The sequence below is a fragment of the Triticum dicoccoides genome, chromosome 3A, assembly GCF_002162155.2.
Source record: "Triticum dicoccoides isolate Atlit2015 ecotype Zavitan chromosome 3A, WEW_v2.0, whole genome shotgun sequence".
Lineage (NCBI taxonomy): Eukaryota > Viridiplantae > Streptophyta > Magnoliopsida > Poales > Poaceae > Triticum > Triticum dicoccoides.
The window spans coordinates 561,620,473-561,643,125 of NC_041384.1; positions in this window are offsets into that span (position 1 = coordinate 561,620,473).

Consider the following 22,653-nt stretch of genomic DNA (forward strand, 5'->3'; position numbering starts at 1 on the left):
GCTTCTCCCCGAAGCTTTTAGAGTCTCTTATGTTCTCAAAAAAAACATCAAAAAGTTTCATCATGTTTGGACTTCGGGAGGTATATATTTTCTGAAAAACGCAGAAAACGAGAACTGGCATTGGGCACTAAATTAATAGGTTAGTCTATAAAATAATATAGAAGTGCATTAAAGTCATATATAATTGATGTAAATATAGCATGAATATTTTATAAATTATAAATACGTTGGAGATGTATCAACGCTCATGGACAAAGTTCTTCAAGTGTTGTGGTGTGAGCGTGGTGTGAGATAAGTTCACCACGTGGACATAGTCTTCACTTAGACCCCTACCACTGAAGTTGCCTTTCATCACTTGAAAGAAGCACTTGATGCAACTCTAGTGTTAATCCTTCCAGACTTTCAGAAACATTTTATTGTACAGACAGATGCTAGCAATGAAGGCATTGGAGTTGTGCTCATGCAGGACGACCATCCTCTCTCTTACATGAGCAAAGCTATAGGACCTAAGTCTCAGGCCCTCTCTACACATGAAAAGGAGTGTTTGGTTGTGTTACTTGCTGTAGAAAAATGGAAATCATAGCTACAACGAGCTCCTTTCACCATTTCCACCGATCACAAAAACTTGACACGTCTGCAAGACAAGAAGTTGAGTAGCTCTATGCAACATAAAACATTTCTTAATCTGTTGGGTCTCCAATATAACACTGTCTATAGAAAAGGTTTGGCTAAGGCTGTAGTTGATGCTTTGTCAAGGTCCCCTGCACCTATGGAATTAGCTGATATTTCCTTTTGCACACACAAATGGCTATCAGTGGTGTCCGAAGCTTACCAGTTGTTCCTTGTAGATAAAGATTTGTTGCAGGAACTGACACTGACAAGACCAAATGACGAAGGGTACTCTCTCCATCAAGGGGCCATCAGATATAAAGATAAAATTTGGCTTCATAACACTAAAGCACATCAGGCCATTATGTTGTCTTTACATGCCAGTGGTATTGGAGCGCATTCAAGTTTTCAAGCCACTTACCAAAGAATTAAAGGTCTTTTTGCATGGCATGCAATGAACACATGACAACATGCATATGTGCAAAACTGTATTGTATGCAAACATGCTAATAAACACATAAAAAGGCCAGGGCTACTTAGTCCAGTTATAGTGCCAAGGAGGCATGGAATTTGGTTAGCATGGACTTCATTAGAGGGTTGCCCAAGAGTAATAACTTCGACACCAGACTAGTTGTTTTTGATAAGTTCAGTGCATATGGTCATTTTATACCACTTCCCATCTTGTTGCCACTCTCCAAGTGGCTTAGTTATATATGGATAACATCTACAAACTGCATGGATTTCAATTGGTTCTGGTGACATACATAGATTCTATTTTCACCAGTACATTGTGACAAGAGTTATGCAAAAATGAATTCGAGCTTAGCAGATCATCCACAAATAGATGGCCAGACTCAAGAACTAAACCAATGCCCGGAAACATTTCTATCGAGTTTTGTTCATTCCACCCCCAATAAACGGGCTTATTGGCTATTCTAGGCCGAGTAATGGTACAATACAAGATACCATTCAACTTTAGGCACAACACCATTCAAGGTTCTGTATGGTTATCAGCCCCGCCACTTGGGCATTGCTAGCCTACAATGTTCTTTGTCCTTTGACTTATCTGGTTGGTTAGCAAAATGAAATCTGATGCGGAGACTGATTCCGGAACACCTGCTGCGAGCTCAGCAGCGTATGAAATATCAGGAAGATAACCATCGTTCAGACATGTAATTTTTGGTGGGAGATTAGGTGTTGGGGATATGGTTATTGGATATGACCCTCCCAGGAGGGGGCGGGTTATCCCAATGGCGGTTCATAAACCAAGCCCATGAATATGTCGAAGATGGCGGTTCATGTAGCAGGCTTGTTAAAGGGCCCAAAGCCCAAAGGCGGCTTAAGGCCCGTAAGTGTAAACCGCCATGTATATGTGGCTTGTATTGTAAGGCATGTAAGATAAGTCATCGGGCCGGACATGTTTGTATGAGCCGGCCGGGACTCTGTAAGCCGCGGGGCGTCAACCCTGTATATAAGGGGACGACCCGGCGGTGGCTTAGGGCAAGAAACAACAGATCGAAAGCCAGGCCAAGCGTATTCGCTCCCTGGTAATTGAAACCCTAGCAATACCACCTCAAACTGGATTAGGCTTTTACCTTCACCGTAAGGGGCCAAACCAGTATAAACTCCTCGTGTCCTTTGTCCCGTTTTAACCCCTTTAACCTAACTACATTGCAATGGCTCCACAACTAAGTCCTTCCACTAGGACATCTGCTGTGATAATTCCACGACAGTTGGCGCCCACCGTGGGGCCTGCACATGGCGGTTTTGAGTTCTTGAAGGGCAGCTTTGAAGGGATCAAGGGATACGCCGTGGGCCGGATGACCAAGAGTCATCGCGGCAAGCTCTACATCAACGACGTAGGCTGGGACCCTGAGGCCGGCTCGATTGAGTACGGGTACCGCATCCCCTTCGGTGGAATCCACGTCTTCATCGGCAAGATCGGCGAACCGGGCCCTGAGCCGGACATCTGCACCGACATCATCGAGACGGCTCAGCGTGCATGACCCGCCCAGGTTCAACCCGCCGTGAAGCGTGCCTTTGTTGGATTTATCCAAGGGGTTGAATTGGAGGCCTCTGTGTCTGGCGGTGAGGCGGCCATCTACTCTGATGGTGAATCGTCCACGGGCTAGACCGACTCAATGTATCAACTAGAAGATGGACGGCTTGGGGGCTGTTCCAATGGTGACAGTATTCTAGACCCACATGAACCGCCGAACAAGGTGGCGATCTTCATGGCTAGCACCCAGTCGGTTCTCGGTTCGACAGCTACCGCAACTATGACTTCCAGCGCAGTGGCGGTGACGGCGGTGGGTGCTGGCGGATCAGCATGTCTGCCAGCTCAAGTTTTAACAGATCTGTTGGAGGCTCCGGCAACTCTAATGGAGGTGGAGGTAACTCCGGACAACTAGGAACAGCATAAGGTGGATGTGGCTAAGCTGCGTGATGAGATAGCGCAAGCCAAGGTAGAGCTGGCAGCGAAAAACGCTAGGATGACCGCAGAGCGGGCCGTTTTAAACGCCCAAGCACAGCGGATTCAAGTGGATTCATATCGGCTCACGTTGAATCAGAATGCTTCAAACGAAGTCTTGAGGAGAAAACATCAGAGTCGTCTGCCCCTGGTTTATGAATCGAGAAACCTCTTCAGCACTCCTGGAGTGGGGGCGAGTAACCCACCGATGATAAACCAGATGACTGAAGCGCCAGGGGGTGGAGCGTCGGTTCAGCAGGCTTCTTCAAACAGCGCTAGTGCAGCAGCAGGCTTATTCTTATAGTCGTGACCGGATTCATTCGACCCCCCATCCAAGCGGGAGCTACAGTAGGCACATTGACTCGCCAGCAGTTTCGAGTACTGAGCAGCGCCGTGACCAACCCCGTGGGCATGACCCGGTGTGTAATGGTGCCAAGGCACATAATTTGGTGGACCAAGGCAGAGCACGCCGGGAGGCCGAGCTGGCGGCTCAGCTGGCAGCTCATCAACACGCGCTGGTTTACCCGACAACTTCAGTGGAAGCAGGTGTGACTTCTAGAGCTTGGGGTGTGTCGTGTTTAACAGCGGCTCTGCGAAATGAGCGTTTGCCCAAGGACTTCAAGGGCCCTCGTAAGGTGCCTAATTACACAGCAGATCAGTCCCCTGAGGCTTGGGTAGAGAGCTATGAGATGGCTATGGAGATGCTGGATGTTAGTGAACTACATATGCTAAGTATTTCACCACGATGCTGGAAGGGACGGCTCGCACTTGGTTGAAAGGGTTTCCCGCCAACTCCATTGGGTCGTGGGCGGAGCTGAAGGCCCGTTTTATCCAAAATTTCAAAGATACGTGCAAGCAGCCTATGTCGATCGTGGATTTAGTTTCTTGTGTTCAAGGTTAGGGCGAGTCAACAACTAGCTGGGTGCGCCTGGTCTCGACCATCATACATTCTTTAGATAATATCAACATCGGCTCAGCGGTTTCAGTGTTGGAGAAGAATTGTCGTTTCCTTCCACTCAAGCAGAAACTTGGGTGGCTTAAACATCATTGCAGTGACATGGGTGAGCTCATAGCGGCTCTTGTCAAGTATGCAGACTCTGATAGTACCAAGGACCCCGACTCCGAGGATGAACAATCAGGAAAGGGAAAGAAGAGTAGCGGTATGAGAGGACAGCAGCACAACCCGGCCAATCAGGGCGGTAACGGTAAGTGCAAAGCTGATGATTTTGTGGCTAACACCGGTGCACGGAATTATAACCAGCGTCGTAAGGGGGGACTAGCTCAAAGGACAAAATTTGACCTTGAAGCGATAATGAATCAGCCATGTCCGAAGCACGGGACAGAGGAGAAGCCGTCTACCCATCTGTGGAAGGATTGCAGCATTATGAGACACTTCAGGGAGTCTTTCCAACACAACCAGGATTCGAATGGCGGTTCAGGGTCCGGCCCTCATGGTCTGGGTCATGGAGGCGGCGGCCCAAATTCCGAGTTTCATGGCCAAGGCAATTAAGGCGGTTACAACCAGCAAAATAATCAGGGGAATCAGTGATACATCTCCAACGTATCTATAATTTTTGATTGTTCCATGCTATTATATTATCAACCTTGGATGTTTTATATGCATTTATATGCTATTTTATATGATTTTTGGGACTGACCTATTAATCCAGAGCCCAGTGCCAGTTTCCGTTTTCCCCTTGTTTCAGTGTTTCACAGAAAAGGAATATCAAACAGAATGAAACCTCCGGAAAAGTTATTTTTGGAAAGAAAGCAATACAGGAGACTTGGAGTGCACGTCAGGGGATCAACTAGGAAGCCACGAGGCAGGGGGGGCGCCCACCCCCTGGGCGCGCCCTCCACCCTCGTGGGCCCCTCGTGGCTCCCCTGATGTATTTCTTCCGCCTATATATATCCATATACCCTAAAATCATCGGGGAGCATAATAGATCGGGAGTTCCGCCGCCAGAAGCCTCCGTAGCCACCGAAAACCAATCTAGACCCGTTCCGGCACCCCGCCGGAGGGGGGAATCCCTCTCCGGTGGCCATCTTCATCATCCCGGTGCTCTCCATGACGAGGAGGGAGTAGTTCTCCCTCGGGGCTGAGGGTATGTACCAGTAGCTATGTGTTTGATCTCTCTCTCTCTCTCGTGTTCTTGAGGTGGTACGATCTTGATGTATCGCGAGCTTTGCTATTCTAGTTGGATCTTATGATGTTTCTCCCCCTCTACTCTCTTGTAATGGATTGAGTTTTCCCTTTGAAGTTATCTTATCGGATTGAGTCTTTAAGGATTTGAGAACACTTAATGTATGTCTTGCGTGTGATATCCATGGTGACAATGGGGTATTCTATTGATGCACTTGATGTATGTTTTGGTGATCAACTTGCAGGTTCCGCCCATGAACCTATGCATAGGGGTTGGCACACGTTTTCGTCTTAACTCTCCGGTAGAAACTTTGGGGCACTCTTTGAGGTCCTATGTGTTGGTTGAATAGATGAATCTGAGATCGTGTGATGCATATCGTATAACCATACCCATGGATACTTGAGGTGAAATTGGAGTATCTAGGTGACATTAGGGTTTTGGTTGATTTGTGTCTTAAGGTGTTATTCTAGTACGAACTCTAGGTCTGTTTGTGACACTTATAGGAATAGCCCAACGGATTGATTGGAAAGAATAACTTTGAGGTGGTTTCGTACCCTACCATAATCTCTTCGTTTGTTCTCCACTATTAGTGACTTTGGAGTGACTCTTTGTTGCATGTTGAGGGATAGTTATGTGATCAGATTATGTTATTATTGTTGAGAGAACTTGCACTAGTGAAAGTATGAACCCTAGGCCTTGTTTCAACGCATTGCAATACCGTTTGTGCTCACTTTTATCATTAGTTACCTTGCTGTTTTTATATTTTCAGATTACAAAAACCATTATCTACTATCCATATACCACTTGTATCACCATCTCTTCGCCGAACTAGTGCACCTATACAATTTACCACTGTATTGGGTGTGTTGGGGACACAAGAGACTCTTTGTTATTTGGTTGCAGGGTTGTTTGAGAGGGACCATCTTCATCCTACGTCTCCTACGGATTGATAAACCTTAGGTCATCCACTTGAGGGAAATTTGCTACTGTCCTACAAACCTCTGCACTTGGAGGCCCAACAACGTCTACAAGAAGAAGGTTGTGTAGTAGACATCAAGCTCTTTTCTGGCACCGTTGCCGGGGAGGTTAGTGCTTGAAGGTATATCTTTAGATCTTGCAATCGAATCTTTTGGTTTCTTGTTTTAGCACTAGTTTAGTTTATAAAAGAAAACTACAAAAAATGGAATTGAATTTGCCTCTTATGCTTCATCTTTTTAATATCTTTCGTGAGTATGATGGAAAGGAAAATCGTGCCAGAGTGTTAGAAGAAGAATGCATTAAAATGTTTGGCACTAAATCTTTGAATGATGAGCATGATTGCAATGTTGTTAGTATGAACTCTTTAAATATCCATGGTACTAATGATGATTGCACTAGTTATGATGAAAATGTCTCCTATAAACATGTCAATTTTTGTGGGGTGCATTGGGTTTGCAAGTACACACCAATTAGGGAAGATAGATTTTGCAAGAGGCATAAGTACTTAGAAACTAAATTGTTGCAAGAAAGGCTAGATGTTTGTGCTGAAAATTTAAATTTTCTTGGCCATACTTGTGAGCTTTGCAATGAACATGGTCATTTAACCATCCGATGCAAATTGTTTCATGATCTAATCGTTTCCAAAAATTGTGATGACTTGATTTCTCTTGCACATCATAATGAACTTAGTTTGCTTATGGGTTACGAAGAAATGAAACGTATAACTAACTATCTTCCAGTATTTGCCCGTGATAAACTTCTTGGCTTTGATCTAGAGGAAATTTATATGTATTGTGCGGTGAATTGTATTGGAAATCCTTATATTGCCAACTACATAAAGAAAAGAAAACAAATAGAAGATGAAGAGAATACTAACGAAAGGGAAGATACTTCCCAATACCCTCCTATTATTTCTTATGATGAATCAGGTAACGAGGATGAGCCTCCTATTCAACCAATCTCGTTAATAAGGAGCTCCAAAAAGAGGATTGAGCCCACACATGATGTGGTGAAGAAGAAGAAAAGAAAAAGGAAGATAGGTAAAAAGATATCTCTCCCAAATAATGCTGCTCCTATTACTGTTGTGCCTCATGAAAATATAATTATGGAAGATAATGATACTTCTTCTGATCTTGAGAATCTTTTTGGCACTTGCTTGGAAGAATATGATAATTGCTATACTATTGGTGCTATCCATACTATTAATGATGAGAGTGATTATGCTTATGATATGAAAAGGCCCAAGCTTGGGGATGCTATGTTTGATGAAGATGATGTTTTTTGAGAATATATTTGCTGCAATTAATGTTTGTCCCAAGCTTGGGGAAGCTATGTTTAATGAAGATGATATTTTTAGTCTCCCAAGTTTTGATATGCAAATTTATAATGATGATAGCATGCCTCCTACTTATGATGATTATATTGATGAAAGTGGGTTTGGAAGACTGTCAACTTTAGGAAGTAATGATCCCACTATTTTGGAGGATGTTGAATCTTATTATGATAATTATGAAAGTGGATTTGGAGAGGTCATGACTTTATTTAGTGATGATTCCACTATCTTGGAAGAGGTTTCAATCGATTATGATGAGAACAAAGTTGCTACTTATGATGATTATTGTGATGACACGTATGCTATAAAAAGTAGTGATGATTATATTTATAAAACTTGTCATGATTATGATTACCCCTTTTATGAACAATACTCTTTTAATGTGGAAACAATTTATAGTATTCAAGTCTCTTATGATACTCCCACTATCCCGAATGAGAAGAATTCTGCTTATGAGGAGAGTAGTAAAATTTCTATGCTTGTAGATCATGAAAAGAATTCTCTATGTGATGGTTATATTGTTGAATTAATTCATGATGCTACTGAAAATTATTATGAGGGAGGAATATATACTTGTAGGAATTGCAATAATATCAAGTTTCCTCTCTCTGTGCTTAAAGTTTTAAAGTTATGCTTGTTTTACCTTCCTATGAAAGTTGATTCTTGTTCCCACAAGTTGTTTGCTCACAAAATCCCTATACATAGGAAGTGGGTTAGATTTAAATGTGCTAGTCATATTCTTCATGATGCTCTCTTTATGTTTCAATTCTTATCTTTTATGTGAGCATCATTGAAATCATCATGCCTAGCTAGGAGCGTTAAATGATAGCGCTTGTTGGGAGGCAACACAATTTTATTTTTGTCTCTTGCTTTTTGCTCCTGTTTAGTAATAAATAATTTATCTAGCCTCTGTTATGATTGATTTTTTATGTTTTAATTAGTGTTCGTGCCAAGTAGAACCGTTGGGAAGACTTGGGGAAAGTCTTGTTGATCTTGCTGTAAAAAACAGAAACTTTAGCGCTCACGAGAATTGCTGCCATTTTTTATTGGAGAGTGCTATTGAGTTAATTCTTTTTTAAAATGATTAATAGACAAATTACTCAGGTCCACCAATTTATTTGAGAATTTTATGAGTTCCAGAAGTATATGTTTGATACAGATTACTACAGACTGTTCTGTTTTTGACAGATTCTGTTTTCGATGTGTTGTTTGCTTATTTTGATGAATCTATGAGTAGTATCGGAGGGTATGAACCATAGATAAGTTGGAATACAGTATATATTACACCAATATGAATTTAGAATGAGTTCATAACAGTACCTAAGTGGTGATTTATTTTCTTATACTGACGGAGCTTACGAGTTTTCTGTTAAGTTTTGTGTTGTGAAGTTTTCAAGTTTTGGGTAAAGATTCGATGGACTATGGAATAAGGAGTGGCAAGAGCCTAAGCTTGGTGATGCCCAAGGCACCCCAAGGTAATATTCAAGGACAACCAAAATTCTAAGCTTGGGGATGCCCTGGAAGGCATCCCCTCTTTCGTCTTCGTTCATCGGTAACTTTACTTGGAGCTATATTTTTATTTACCACATGATATGTGTTTTGCTTGGAGAGTCATTTTAATTTATTTAGTTTTGCTTGCTGCTTGAATAAAGTACCAATATCTGAAATTCTTAAATGTTAGAGAGTCTTCATATAGTTGCATAATTATTCGACTACTCATTGATCTTCACTTATATCTTTCGGAGTAGTTTGCTGTTGCTCTAGTGCTTCACTTATATCTTTTTAGAGCACGGTGGTGGTTTTATTTTATAGAAATTAATGAACTCTCATGCTTCACTTATATCATTTTGAGATTCCTAAACAGCATGGTAATTTTCTTTGGTTATGAATTTAGTCCTAATATGATGGGCATCCAAGAGGGATATAATAAAAACTTTCATATAAAGTGCATTGAATACTATGAGAAGTTTGATACTTGATGATTGTTTTGAGATATGGAGATGGTAATATTAGAGTCATGCTAGTTGAGTAGTTGTGAATTTGAGAGATACTTGTGTTAAAGTTTGTGATTCTCGTAGCATGCACGTATGGTGAACCGTTATGTGATGAAGTCGGAGCATGATTTATTTATTGATTGTCCTCCTTATGAGTGGCGGTCGGGGATGAGCGATGGTCTTTTCCTACCAATCTATCCCCCTAGGAGCATGCGCGTAATACTTTGTTTCGATAACTAATAGATTTTTGCAATAAGTATGTGAGTTCTTTATGACTAATGTTGAGTCCATGGATTATATGCACTCTCACCCTTCCACCATTGCTAGCCTCTCTAGTACCGTGCAACTTACGCCGGTACCATAAGCCACCATTCATAATTCTTTCATACATGTCACTCATGAGTCATTGCACATCCCGGTACACCACCGAAGGCATTCATATAGGGTCATATCTTGTCCTAAGTATCGAGTTGTAATTCTTGAGTTGTAAGAAAATAAAAGTGTGATGATCATCATTATTAGAGCATTGTCCCAGTGAGGAAAGGATGATGGAGACTATGATTCCCCCACAAGTCGGGATGAGACTCCGGACGAAAAAAAGAGAGGCCAAATAAGCCCAAATAATAATAAAAAAGAGGCCATAAAAAGAGAAGGCCCAAATAAAAAAATAAAAAATAAAATAAATAAAATAAAATAAAAAAATAAAAAATGAGAGAAAAAGAGAGAAGGGACAATGCTACTATCCTTTTACCACACGTGTGCTTCAAAGTAGCACCATAATCTTCATGATAGAGAGTCTCCTATGTTGTTAATTTCATATACTAGTGGGAATTTTTCATTATAGAACTTGGCTTGTATATTCCAATGATGGGCTTCCTCAAAATACCCTAGGTCTTCGTGAGCAAGCAAGTTGGATGCACACCCACTTAGTTTCTTTTTGAGCTTTCATACACTTATAGCTCTAGTGCATCCGTTGCATGGCAATCCCTACTCACTCGCATTGATATCTATTGATGGGCATCTCCATAGCCCGTTGATACGCCTAGTTGATGTGAGACTATCTTCTCCTTTTTGTCTTCTACACAACCACCATTCTATTCCACCTATAGTGCTATGTACATGGATCACGCTCATGTATTGCGTGAAGATTGAAAAGGTTTGAGAACATCAAAAGTATGAAACAATTGCTTGGCTTGTCATCGGGGTTGTGCATGATTTAAATATTTTGTGTGGTGAAGATAGAGCATAGCCAGACTATATGATTTTGTAGGGAAAGCTTTCTTTGGCCATGTTATTTTGAGAAGACATGATTACTTGGTTAGTATGCTTGAAGTATTATTATTTTTATGTCAATATTAAACTTTTGTCTTGAATCTTATGGATCTGAATATTCTTGCCACAATAAAGAGAACTACATGGATAAATATGTTAGGTAGCATTCCACATCAAAAATTCTGTTTTTATCATTTACCTACTCGAGGACGAGCAGGAATTAAGCTTGGGGATGTTGATACGTCTCCAATGTATCTATAATTTTTGATTGTTCCATGCTATTATATTATCAACCTTGGATGTTTTATATGCATTTATATGCTATTTTATATGATTTTTGGGACTAACCTATTAACCTAGAGCCCAGTGCCAGTTTCTGTTTTTCCCTTGTTTCAGTGTTTCGTAGAAAAGGAATATCAAACGGAGTCCAAACGGAATGAAACCTTCGGAAAAGTTATTTTTGGAAAGAAAGCAATACAGGAGACTTGGAGTGCACGTCAGGGGATCAACGAGGAAGCCACGAGGCAGGGGGCGCGCCCACCCCCCTGGGCGCGCCCTCCACCCTCGTAGGCCCCTCGTGGCTCCCCTGATGTATTTTTTCTGCCTATATATATATCCATATACCCTAAAAACATCGGGGAGCACAATAGATCGGGAGTTCCGCCGCCAGAAGCCTTCGTAGCCACTGAAAACCAATCTAGACCCGTTCTGGCACCCTGCCGGAGGGGGGAATCCCTCTCCTGTGGCCATCTTCATCATCCCGTCGCTCTCCATGACAAGGAGGGAGTATTTCTCCCTCAGGGCTGAGGGTATGTACCAGTAGCTATGTGTTTGATCTCTCTCTCTCTCTCATGTTCTTGAGGTGGTACGATCTTGATGTATCGTGAGCTTTGCTATTATAGTTGGATCTTATGATGTTTCTCCCTATTGGGGATATTACTACTGGGCGTAAACCGGCCTATCTGGGCCGGGTTAACTTCGTCAGTATTTAAGTATGTTAAAGCCCAAGAAGACAGAGGAGGGCTCAAGGCCCATGGTCGGTTCAAGGCCTGTAGTCGTAAGCCGGCGTTAGTAGTTAACCTGTATTATAAGTTAGGAATAAGTAGAGACCAAACCGGACACATCTATGAGCCAGTATTGGGACTCCGTAAGCCGACGAGAGTCACCCGTGTATATAAGGGGACGACCCGGCGGCGGTTCAAGGATAACAGACAACAACTCGAGACATAGGCGAAGCTTGTTGGCTCCCTAGTCATCGAAACCCCATCAATTCCATAACAACTAGACGTAGGCTTTTACCTTCATCGAAGGGGCCGAACTAGTATAAACTCTCTTGCGTCCTTGTGTCCGCTTTAACCCCTTCAAGCTAACCCGTCGCGATGGCTCCACGATTAAGTCCTTTCTCTAGGACATCTGCCGTGACAAAACCACGACAGTTGGCGCCCACCGTGGGGCTGTCGCGCGATGGTTTCCGGTTCTTGGAGGGCCGCTTTGAAGGACTCGAGGGCTACGCTATAGGCCGGATGACTAAGAGTCGTTGCGGTAAGCTCTACATCGACGACGCAGGCTGGGGCCCCGAGGCCGGCTCAATTGAATACGGGTACCGGGTCCCCTTTGGTAGCATTCACGTTTTCATTGGCAAGATCGGTGAACCAGGCCTTGAGCCGGACATCTGCACCGACCTCGTCGAGACGGCTCAGCGTGCGCGATCCGCCCGGGTTAAACCGGCCATGAAGCATGCCTTCGTGGGAGTCATCCATGGAGGAAGTTATGAGGATGGATCGGAATTTTGTGGCACGACCGTCGTTTGTTCCGGTGACGAATCTTCGACCGGAGAAACCGAATCTCTTTATCAGCTACAAGATGGCCGGATTGGGAGTTGCTCCGATGGCGATAGTATTCCGGACCCCTCTGATCTGCCCAACCGGGTTGGAATATTCATGGCCGGAACACAAGCAGCGCTTCATTCTTCGACAGCTGCGGCAACGGTCTCCGGTTCAACAGCGGCGACGGCTGCCGGGGTAGGAGGCCCTGTGCGCCCACTGGCTCAGGTTCTATCAAAACTATTTGATGTGTTGGCTGTGCTTATGGCGGAAGTTAATTCGCCGGATCAGGACGTTCACAACGCGGAGATTGCAAAGGTAAAGGAACAGATCACCCAAGCTAAGGCGGATCTGGCGGCTGAGGACACCAGGATGGCCGCAGAGCGGGCCGCCTTAGATGCACAGGCCTACAAGCTTATGTTGGACCAGAGCGTGTCGCATGAAGTCATGAGGAGGAAGCACCGATCCCGCTTACCTCCGGTTTTTGAGGCCAGAGACCTTTTCAACACTCCAGGACCAAGAGCCGGCAATCCGCTGGAGGGAAACCGATCAGAAGCCCCTGGGATCGGTGCACCGGTTCAGCCTCGTCAGATGGACCCGCCTCGTCAAAACACCATTGTACCTCAGGCTGCTTTAACACCTCCGGGTCACTACTCCAACCCAATGGACAATCTTGTTGCCGCTGCTGCACGGCTGGAGGCCATTCCAACTGAAGGTGACTCACCGCAGGCAGTAGAGATGCGACGGGTCAAGGAACTTCTGAGGACAGCTTTGGCCCAACAGGAAGCGTACTCATACAGCCGCGACCGGATCCACTCGACCCCCCATCCAAGCCGGAGCTATAGCAGACACATGGATGAACCGGCAGTGTCGAGTAATGAACGACGTGGGGCACCCCGTGACAAAAACCGGCGGGTGGTGCTGATGACGCTCAGGGAGTGGTGGACCGGGCCCGCGCGCGTAGGGAGGCCGAGTTAGCCACACAGCATCAGGCTCGGCAGCTCACGCCGGTTCGTCCAACCACCTTGACTGAACCTGGTGTTACTTCTAGTTCTTTGGGGGTGCCTTGCCTTATCCCCGCTTTACGCAACGTGCGCCTGCCCAAGGATTTCAAAGGCTCACGCAAGGTACCAAATTGCACGGCGGATCAACCTCCAGAGACATGGGTGGAGAGCTATGAGATGGCCATGGAGATGCTTGATGTGAATGACGCGGCGTGTGCGAAATACTTCACCATGATGCTCGAAGGAACGGCCCGTACTTGGTTAAAAAGCTTGCCGGCTAATTCTATCAGTTCATGGGCCCAATTACGAGCCCGGTTTATCAGCAATTTCAAAGATACCTGTAAACAGCCTATGTCGATAGTGGACTTAGCTGCATGCGTCCAGGAGGAAGGAGAATCAACGACTCATTGGGTGCGCCGGGTTTCACAAGTGTTGCACTCCTCAGACCGCATCAACGCTGACACCGCAGTATTAACCCTAGAAGGCAACTGCCGGTTTGGACCCCTGAAGCTGAAGTTGGGACGGATGAAGCGTCATTGCACCGACATGGGGACCCTCATGGCCGCTTTGGTAAAATATGTTGATTCTGATAGCACCAAGGATCCCGAATCTAATGATGACAAGACAGGGAAAGGGAAGAAGAACAACAGCTCCAAAGGTCAGCAGCATCACTGGGCAGGCAATGGTGGAGGAGGCAAGCGTAAAGCGGATGGTAACATGGACTTTGTGGCTAATACCAACGCACAGGATAATGGCCAGCGACGCAAGGGTAGGCCGAAAAATCGTAATGGAGCGCCCAACCCTAACCCAAACCGCCTAAACTATCTGCTAAGCCAGCCCTGTCCAAGACATGGGACGAAGGAGGCACCGACAAACCACCTTTGGAAAGATTGCTTTATTATGCAGGAGTTCAAGAATTCTAATAATTTTCAGTATGATCACGAATCTGGCGGAGGCTCGGGATTCGGGCCGGGTTACGAAGGAGGAAGTTCCGGTTCAGGATTCAATGGTAATTCGGGCGGACATAATGGTCAAAATAGTCAGAACAACCAGGGTGGTTACAACCAACAGCAGCAACAGTCAGGTTACCAGAGCAACCCAAAGCAGTTGAGTAATGGGAAGTACCATGTCTTCACCACTAGCTTGGACAAGCGAGACCGGAAAGTTCAGAGGCGGGCGGTCAGGTTACCAGAGCAACCCAAAGCAGTTGAATAATGGGCAGTACCATGTCTTCACCGCTAGCTTGGACAAGCGAGACCGGAAAGTTCAGAGGCGAGCGGTCAACTCTGTTGAACCGGCCATATCCCGTTATCTATGTTGGTCTGAACAACCAATCATATGGAGCAGAGAAGATCACCCTCCCCAGGTCGATAATCCGGGTCAGTTGGCTTTGGTGGTGGCGCCTCAGGTGGGAGGTTACAAGTTCACCAAGGAGCTCATGGATGGAGGGAGTAGCATTAACATCCTGTACTATGAGACCTTCCGTCGTATGGGACTAACAGATAAGAATCTCAAACCGTCTAATACAGTATTCCACGGTGTAGTGCCTGGCGGATCAGCATATCCCGTTGGTAAGATAGCTCTGGAAGTGGCCTTTGGGGATGATCATGATTCCAGGTCGGAGATATTGACGTTTGAAGTGGTGAAAATCCAAAGTCCATATCATGCCCTATTTGGGCGACCGGCCTACGCCAAGTTTATGGCTTGGCCCTGTTATGTGTATTTGCAGCTCAAGATGCCGGGTCACAAGGGGACAATAACGGTTCACGGAAGCCGCAAAATCGCTTTGGAATGTGAGGAAGGAGATGCGGCTTATGCAGAGTCGGTTTGTGCCACTGAGGAGTTGAAGTACTATAAAGACAATGTTGATCCGGCGGACATGACTCCGTTGAAGAAGCCAACTACAGAGCATGATCCGGCCCTGAAGTTCAAATCGGCAGCAGAAACTAAGCTTATTGACTTCGTACCTGGTGATTCGTCCAAGCAGTTCAGCATCAGTGCCGACTTGGATCCGAAATAGGAAAGCGCGCTCATCGAGTTCATCCGTGAGAATCGGGACATTTTTGCATGGAAGCCCTCTGACATGCCAGGTGTACCGAGGCAACTCGCTGAGCACACACTTAATGTGGATCCTAAATATAAACTGGTGAAACAGTTCCTCCGCCGGTTTAACGAAGAAAGACGCAAGGCAATTGGAGAAGAGGTAGCCAGGCTCTTAGCAGCTGGCTTTATTGTTGAAGTTTTTCACCCTGAGTGGCTTGCCAATCCGGTGCTGGTCCTCAAGAAAAACGGCACCTGGAGCATGTGTGTGGATTACACAGATCTTAATAAGGCTTGTCCAGCAGATCCTTTTGCTCTCCCCCGTATTGATCAAATTATTGATGCTACGGCGGGCTATGAGCGTTTAAGTTTTTTGGATGCGTATTCTGGCTATCATCAGATCAAAATGGCAGTTAAGGACCAGGAGAAGACAACATTTATAACTCCCTTTGGAGCCTTCTGCTATGTGTCTATGCCCTTCGGGCTCAAGAGTGCCCAAGCGACTTACCAACGGTGTGTACAAAATTGCCTTCACAAGCAGATTGGCCGTAATGTACATGCTTACATGGATGATATCGTGGTTAAGTCCAGGGAGAAGGAGACTCTGATTGATGATTTGAAGGAAACCTTTGATAACCTGAGGACATACAAGATGATGCTTAATTCGGACAAGTGTGTCTTTGGTGTACCGGCGGGCAAGTTATTAGGCTTCTTGGTGTCCAATAGGGGAATTGAGGCTAATCCGGAGAAGATCACAGCCATCACCTCCCTCGCTAAACCGAAGTGTATCAATGATGTTCAGCGCCTGGCAGGCCGGATTGCTGCGTTAAGCCGGTTTATCAGTCGCCTCGGTGAGAAGGCAATCCCTTTGTATCAGATGTTGAAAAAGATGGATCAGTTTGTCTGGAGTTCTGCTGCTGATGAAGCATTTGAGGACTTAAAACGGCAATTGGCCAATCCGCCTGTGCTCGCCACTCCCATTGACGAGGAGCCATTGCTGCTATATGTTGCTGCTAATGCTCGGGCGGTCAGCATGGCTATTGTGGTAGAGCGAAAGGGGGCAGGTAAGGAGCATCCGGTTCAACGTCCGGTCTATTATATCAGCGAGGTGCTCATTGAGTCCAAGCAAAGGTATCCGCATTGGCAGAAGTTGGTGTATGGAGTTTTTATGGCAAGCCGGAAGCTTAAACAATACTTCCAAGGGCATCCAATTACAGTGGTCAGTTCTGCTCCTTTGGGAGATATCATCCAGAACCGGGAAGCAACTGGCCGGATTGCAAAGTGGGCTATAGAGCTGGGGCCGTACGGTTTGAAGTATGTGCCTCAGACAGCGGTTAAGTCTCAAGCACTTGTTGATTTCATCAATGATTGGACGGAAATGCAAGCAGTTGAAGAAAAGCCGGATCATACTATTGGACCATCCATTTTGACAGATCCAGGCAATTGGAAGGCTCGGGGGCTAGAGTCGTATTAACCTCCCCACGAGGTGATAAGTTTTGTTATGTTCTCCGCTTAATGTTCCCTTGTACTAACAATGCAGCTGAGTATGAAGCCTTGCTCCATGGTCTCCGGATTGCTAAGGAGATGAATCTAAGTTGAGTTAAGTGCTTCGGTGACTCGGACCTTGTGGCTCAGCAGGTGTCTGGCACTCGGGACTCCAAGGACCCACTCATGGCAGCATATCGTCGTGAGGTGGATATTGTTGCAGGTTATTTCAGAGGCTATCAGGTGGACCACGTGGACCGACAGAAAAATGAAGCAGCGGACGCTTTAAGCCAGCTGGGCTCTTAGTGCAAACTGGTCCCGCCCAATGTTTTTCTGGATGTGCTGCACAACCCGTCGGTGAAGATCCCTGGTGAAGAGGATTTGGCTATTCCTGATCCGGAGGCTCAATTGGTGGCAGCTCTTCATGTTATTCCGGATTGGACGCTTCCTTACCTGGCGTACAAGAACCGGGGTGAGTTGCCAGAGGATGAGATTCTGGCCCGGCAGATAATCCGGCGATCCAAGTCCATGGCTATCATCAACGGATTGAGTTTTCCCTTTGAAGTTATCTTATCGGATTGAGTCTTTAAGGATTTGAGAACACTTAATGTATGTCTTGCGTGTGATATCCATGGTGACAATGGGGTATTCTATTGATGCACTTGATGTATGTTTTGGTGATCAACTTGCAGGTTCCGCCCATGAACCTATGCATAGGGGTTGGCACACGTTTTCGTCTTAACTCTCCGGTAGAAACTTTGGGGCACTCTTTGAGGTCCTATGTGTTGGTTGAATAGATGAATCTGAGATCGTGTGATGCATATCATATAATCATACCCATGGATACTTGAGGTGAAATTGGAGTATCTAGGTGACATTAGGGTTTTGGTTGATTTGTGTCTTAAGGTGTTATTCTAGTACGAACTCTAGGTCTGTTTGTGACACTTATAGGAATAGCCCAACGGATTGATTGGAAAGAATAACTTTGAGGTGGTTTCGTACCCTACCATAATCTCTTCGTTTGTTCTCCACTATTAGTGACTTTGGAGTGACTCTTTGTTGCATGTTGAGGGATAGTTATGTGATCCAATTATGTTATTATTGTTGAGAGAACTTGCACTAGTGAAAGTATGAACCCTAGGCCTTGTTTCAACGCATTGCAATACCGTTTGTGCTCACTTTTATCATTAGTTACCTTGCTGTTTTTATATTTTCAGATTACAAAAACCATTATCTACTATCCATATACCACTTGTATCACCATCTCTTCGCCGAACTAGTGCACCTATACAATTTACCATTGTATTGGGTGTGTTGGAGACACAAGAGACTCTTTGTTATTTGGTTGCAGGGTTGTTTGAGAGAGACCATCTTCATCATACGCCTCCTACGGATTGATAAACCTTAGGTCATCCACTTGAGGGAAATTTGCTACTGTCCTACAAACCTCTACACTTGGAGGCCCAACAACGTTTACAAGAGGAAGGTTGTGTAGTAGACATCAATCAGCAGCAACAACAGTCTGGTTATCAAAGCAACCCGAAGCAGTTGAATAGTGGACAGTACCACGTCTTCACCACTAGCTTGTGTGAGCGGGATCAGAACCTTCATAAGAGGACAGTAAATGCTATCGAGCCAGTGGTGCCGCGTTACTTGCGGTGGTCGGAGCAGCCTATTGTGTGGAGTCGTGAGGATCACCTGCCCCGGGTTGACAATCCAGGTCACCTGGCTCTAGTGGTGGCGCCTCAGGTTGGGGGCTATAAATTTACTAAGGTGCTCATGGATGGAGGCAGCAGCATTAATATACTTTACTATGAAACATTTCGTCGCATGGGATTGACCGACAAAAATCTTAAGCCGCCAAACACCGTTTTTCATGGTGTGGTGACGAGCAAGTCGGCATATCCAGTGGGTAAGATATCTTTGGAGGTTGCTTTTGGAGATGAGCATGATTCTAGATCTGAGACACTGACTTTCGAGGTGGTTAAAATCAAGAGCCCTTATCATGCTCTGTTTGGGCGGCCGCCTTATGCTAAGTTCATGGCGAGGCATTGTTATGTTTACTTGCAGCTTAAGATGCCAGGTTACAAGGGTACCATCATAGTGCATGGGAGTCACAAGGTGGCCTTGGAGTGTGAAGAGGGCAATGCTGCTTACGCTGAGTCTGTTTGTGCAACGGAGGATCTGAAATTTTACAAGGATAATGTTGACCCGGCAGACATGACGTCTTTGAAAATCGAACCATGAAGTATGATCCTTTGCTAAAGTTTAAGTCATTAGATGACACTAAAATGGTTGATTTTGTTCCTGGCGATTCATCTAAGCAGTTTAGCATTAGTGCTAATCTGGATCTGAAATAGGAAAGCGCGCTCATCGAATTCATCCGTGAGAACCGGGACATCTTTGCATGGAAGCCTTCAGACATGCCAGGTGTACCAAGGGAACTCGCTGAGCACACTCTTAATATTGATCTGACGTTTAAGCTGGTCAAGCAATTTCTTCATCGTTTTAACGAGGAGAGGCGGAAGGCCATTGGTGAAGAAGTGGCCCGGCTCTTGGCGGCCGGGTTTATCATTGAAGTTTTTCATCCTGAGTGGTTAGCTAACCCAGTGTTTGTGCTTAAGAAGAACGTCACTTGGCGAATGTGTGTGGATTACACGGACTTAAACAAGGCTTGTCCGGCTGATCCATTTGCTCTCCCTTGTATTGATCAAATCATTGATGCTACGGCGGGTTGTGAGCGTTTGAGTTTTTTGGATGCTTATTCTGGTTATCAATAGATCAATATGGTGGTTAAGGACCAGGAGAAGACAACTTTCATTACTCCATTTGGAGCCTTCTGCTATGTGTCTATGCCTTTTGAGCTCAAGAGTGCCTAGGCGACTTACCAGCGGTGTGTGCAAAATTGCCTTCACAATCAGATCGGGTGTAATGTTCATGCTTATGTAGATGACATTGTGGTGAAATCCAGGAAGAAGGAGATCGTGATTGATGATTTGAAGGAGACGTTAGACAATCTCTGGGTCTATAGAATGATGCTTAACCCGGCCAAGTGTGTTTTTGGTGTACCAGCGGGTAAGCTTTTGGGTTTTTTGGTTTCAGACCGAGGTATCGAAGCTAACCCGGAGAAAATCCAGGCCATTACTTCCTTGGCTAAGCCAAAGTGTGTTAATGACGTCCAACGCTTGGCGGGTCGGATAGCGGCCTTGAGCCGGTTCATAAGCCGCCTAGGGGAAAAGGCTATCCCTCTGTACCAGATGATGAAGAAGACAGATAATTTCGTATGGAGTGATGCTGATGATGAGGCATTTGAGGCGCTTAAGAAGCAACTGGCTGAGCCACCGATTCTTGCTACCCCTGTTGATAAGGAGCCTTTGCTGTTATATGTGGCTGCCAATGGTCGGGCTGTTAGTGTGGCCATTGTGGTGGAAAGGAAAGAGGCGGGCAAGGAGTATATGGTTCAACAGTCGGTTTACTACATCAGTGAGGTACTTATTGAGTCCAAGCAGAGGTATACGCATTGGCAGAAGCTTGTGTATGGGGTTTTCATGGCCAGTCGAAATCTCAAGCAATATTTTCTCGGTCATCCCATTACTGTGGTTAGCTCTGCTCCTTTGGGGGATATCATCCAAAATAGAGAAGCCACAGGTCGGGTAGCCAAGTGGGCCATTGAGCTTGGACCTCATGGTTTAAAAGTATATGCCTCGTACGGCCATCAAGTCACAAACACTCGTGGATTTTATCAATGATTGGACAGAGTTGCAGACGCCTGAGCAAAAGTCGAATAACACATATTGGACTATTCACTTTGATGGATCCAGGCAGTTGGAAGGCTCGGGGGCTGGAGTTGTCTTGACTTCCCCATGAGGTGATAAATTTTCTTATGTTCTCCGGTTAATGTTCCCTTGTACTAACAATGCAGCTGAGTATGAGGCCTTGCTCCACGGTCTTCGGATGGCTAAGGAGATGAACTTAAGCCGGGTGAGGTGCTTCGGCGACTCAGATCTGGTAGCTTAGCAGGTTTCTGGCACTTGGGATTCTAAGGATCCACTGATGGTGGCTTATCGTTGAGAGGTTGATGCCATTGCGGGTCACTTCAAGGGTTACCAAGTTGGGCATATTGATCGCGGGAAGAATGAGGCAGCTAACACTTTAAGCCGGTTAGGGTCTCAACGTAAGCCGCTGCCACCTAACACGTTCCTGGATATTCTGCTTAAGCCTTCGGTCAAATTACCTACAGAGGAGGATCTTGCTGTTCCTGACCCGGAAATACAATTGGTGGTGGCTCTTCATGCCATTCCTGATTGGACAGTTCCGTATTTGGCTTACATGACCTAGGGCGAGTTGCCTGAGGATGAAATTTTGGCCAGGTAGATAACCCGACGGTCTAAGTCAATGATTATTGTCAATGGGGAGTTACACCATTGCAGTATCACAGGGGCGTTTCAACGTTGCATCTCTCCTGAAGAAGGCTGTGAGATTTTGCGAGAGGTTCGCGAAGGAGATTGTGGTCATCATGTCGGCTCTAAATGTCTCATAGTGAAGGCTTTTCGTCATGGGTTTTATTGGTTGATGGCTCATGCTGATGCTGAGGATTTGGTCAGCAAATGTGACGGTTGTCACAAGTTTTCACGACGAGCTCATGTTCTGGCTCAAGAGTTGAGGATGATTCCAATTACTTGGCCGTTTGCGACCTGGGGGCTTGATATGGTTGGGCCTTTCAAGAGGTCCAAAGATAAGAAGACCCACCTTTTGGTGGCAGTTGACAAGTTTACTAAGTGGGTTGAAGCAGAGCCGGTTAGTAAGTGTGACGCGGCAACGATGATTCAATTCATTAAGAAGGTGTCTTCCGTTTTGGCTTTCCTCGCAGCATTATAACGGATAATGGCACTAATCTATCTAAGGGTGCTATGAAAGAATTTTGTCAATGAGAGCATATTCGACTTGATGTTTCCTCCGTGGCTCACCCGCAGTCCAATGGTCAAGCGGAATGAGCTAATCAAGAGATTCTGCGAGGCACCAAGCCCCGTCTTATGGTTCCTTTGCAAAGAATGATGGGTTGTTGGGTGGAGGAGTTACCTTCAGTGTTATGGAGTATTAATACAACCCCCAACAGATCTATGGGTTACACACCTTTCTTCATGGTTTATGGAGCAGAGGTGGTTCTCCCTAGCGGCATCCATCATGATTCACCCCGTGTGGCGGCTTATGTTGAGGCTGATAATGAAAGGGCACGTCAGGATGCACTTGACCTGTTGGATGAGGAGCGCGATCTTGCGGCGGCTCGTTCAACGATTTATCAACAAGATCTACGTCGTTATCACAGCCGTCGGGTCAAAACCAGAACCTTTCAAGAAGGCGACTTGGTGCTCCGGCTTATCCAGGATCAAACTGATATGGATAAACTATCACCGCCTTGGGAAGGACCTTTTGTGGTCAGCAAGAATATGCATAATGGGTCATACTATTTTATCAACGTTCGAGACCACAAGGACTCACGC